The sequence below is a fragment of the Solanum lycopersicum genome, chromosome 5 (assembly GCF_036512215.1).
Source record: "Solanum lycopersicum chromosome 5, SLM_r2.1".
In the NCBI taxonomy this organism is placed as follows: Eukaryota; Viridiplantae; Streptophyta; class Magnoliopsida; order Solanales; family Solanaceae; genus Solanum; species Solanum lycopersicum.
In genome coordinates, this window is record NC_090804.1 from 52,249,638 (window position 1) to 52,252,542 (window position 2,905).

Here is a 2,905-nt window from a genome sequence, read left to right on the forward strand (position 1 = left end):
CTTCAAGGGTTGTTCAAATGAACAAAAAAAGTCTAGTTCTCGAGGACCAACTAATTCAACAAGCCATGATGACATCTGTTGATCCTACCATTGCGCCAATTGCAACAACGGCTCCATCTGATAAAAGGCCTAGGAACTTCTTCACAAGCCTACTTCAAATAAGAGCCACACTCGCATTTTTAGCTGACGAGACTAACTGCAAAATCTTAAGAAAACTTCTAAATCCCTTACGGAATACTTACAAGAGGTTCGCTCCCTCTCTGATGAGCCAAGCGTTGCTAGATCACTAGTAACAGATGATGAACTTATTGTAAAGGTTTTAAGTGGACTGAGCCCTGAGTACGGTGAAATCTCTGCTGCCATACGAGCAAGGGATTCTACCTTGAGTTTTGAAGAGTTGTTTCACAAGCTCACAGATCATGAGATTTTTCTCAAGCACCAGGATCTTGAGAAACCTCTTCTATAATCATGGCTGTTGTTACACAGAAGACGAACATGTCACCCCAGTCTAATAGGAACAATTATTGCCTCAACAATCAACAATTGAAACAACCTGTAACTCAAAAGTCCATCAACAACGGTCAGCAAAACTGGAGGTCGAATTTTAAACCATCTTTCCTCTGCGAATTGTGCCAAAAATTTGGACACTCTGCAGATGCATGTCGTTCCAAATTGCACAACAATTTTGAAGCTAAGGCCAACTTTGCCTCTGGTTCTTGGGTTTTGGATTCTAGTGAACTCATCATGTCACTACCGAACCGCACAATCTTGAGGACTATACTGGCAATAATGGCATATCAATGGTTGATGGTAACACCATTCCTATTACTCATACTAGTTCATCTCTTATACAAGAATCTAGTCCTTCTTTTCATCTTTCTAATACTCTGTGCTCCATCAATAAAAAGAAAAACATGATTTCTGTCGCCATGTTTTATCAGGACAATCTAATATCTGTTGACTTTTTTTCCTTTTATGTTTCTTTTGAACGACATGCATTCCTTGAAGCCGCTTGTACAGGGTTGGATAAGATCAGACTATAAGTGGCCGCATCAAAACAACCAGGGGCTGAGCAGAAGGGGGTTCGCCCCAACCCACCGGCTTTTTCGTAGACTATATATTTGTATTAAAATATGAAGTATATTGTATATATAGATATATTTCCGGCGAACCCATGAACACATTGAAGCATTTGGCCCAGTGGTCGCTAGGCACTCAGCTAGATCGTTTGTCCCTAAAATACTTTGAATCGAATCCCGGTAGGCACATCACATAATTTTTTGGATTAATTTCTAAAGGTGTGTTTAGATACAAAATGATTAAAAAATGGAATATCGGTAAGGAAAGAGTATTTGTGTCATAATTAATTTGTTTAAAGAAATAAAAATCGATAAGAATTAATTCAAAACATAGTTGGGTTTATATATAAAAAAAATTGAAAAGCAAAAATTGTTAAATGAAAAAAAAATGAAAAATAGTATTTGTATGGTACTACCAAACCACAATAAGTATTGATTTCTACTCACATTTAAAAAGTTTAACTCAATTTTTTCTCCAAAAGTTCGGGTTCTAACTTTTATTTTTGTTCTAATTGTTGCTATCCAACATTTGGCCTCCAATACGTACTCTTCTCTCTCCGTTTTCATTATTTTCCTTATTCGTTTTTAGTGAATTAAATAATTGTATTTGTTCAATAATTTGATGATTGTTTCTTTAAATTAATATCGTTATTTCTTTTAAAAAAATTAATATCCCAGTGACTTAAAATTCTAGCTCCGCCTCTACAAACAATGCCACCACCATCCATCAATCTTGCTTCCGCAAAAGTCCCATTTCGGCTATGTCATTGTCGCTTGAGTCATCCTCATTCAAACGATTTTACACTTTGTTTTGAATAAGTTCCCCTTACTTGTTGCTACTTAGTACAAATTTGAATATTGTAATTCTTATCCATCTAATAAAGAACATCCTTTTCCATTCCAACGCCTAGGTTTATCAAGTAATAGTCCTCTTCAGATTCTATTTAGCGATTTATTGGGATCATCACCTGTTTTATCACTCCAAAAAAGTTATATTACTGTATATTTACTGAGCAATACACCAAGTATACTTGGTGTCTACAATAAAAAATAAAAGTGAGGTCACAACTTTATTCATCACTCAATAAAAAGTTATATTAGTGTATATTTACTGAGCAAAACCAAGTATACTTGTGTCTACAATCAAAAATAAAAGTGAGGTCACATCTTTATTCAAAAAAATCATCTTTTATTAGATTTTTTTTGCAAAACAAAAGCTTAATCTCTTTATACGGATAGTGGGGGTGAATACAAGGGTCTTTAGTCCTATCTTCAATAGATTGACATTGAAGATTTAGTTTCATCTCCCTACACACCACAACGTGTAGCCGTAGCTGAACGTCGACATCATCATATCATTAAGACAGCCAAAACCCCTCTTCATAAAGCATCCCTTCCACCAGAACTATGGTATTTTGCTTGTCATTGTATTGTTTATCTGTTTAAATCGACTATCTACTCCCATCATAACTAAGGAGTCAACCTACCGAATATTATATGGTAAACCATCTACCTATGAAAATCTTATAGTTTTTGGATGTCTTTGTTATCCATGGCTTAAACCGTATACCAAAATTTGGAGGGAGAGTCAAACTACTAAAAAAATAACGTTTAGCGACGGATGCTAGCAACGAATATTATTCCATCACTATATAACAACGGATTTACAACGGAATAGACATTTGTTGCAAGAATAGCAAATATTTTTTTTGAGTCATGATATAGCGACTTGATTGACGAGGAAATATTTGTTTGGTCGCTAAAAATAAGCGCGAAACTTTGGCGCCCTAGTTTTGGCTACCAATTTGGCAACCAAGTAAGTGTGA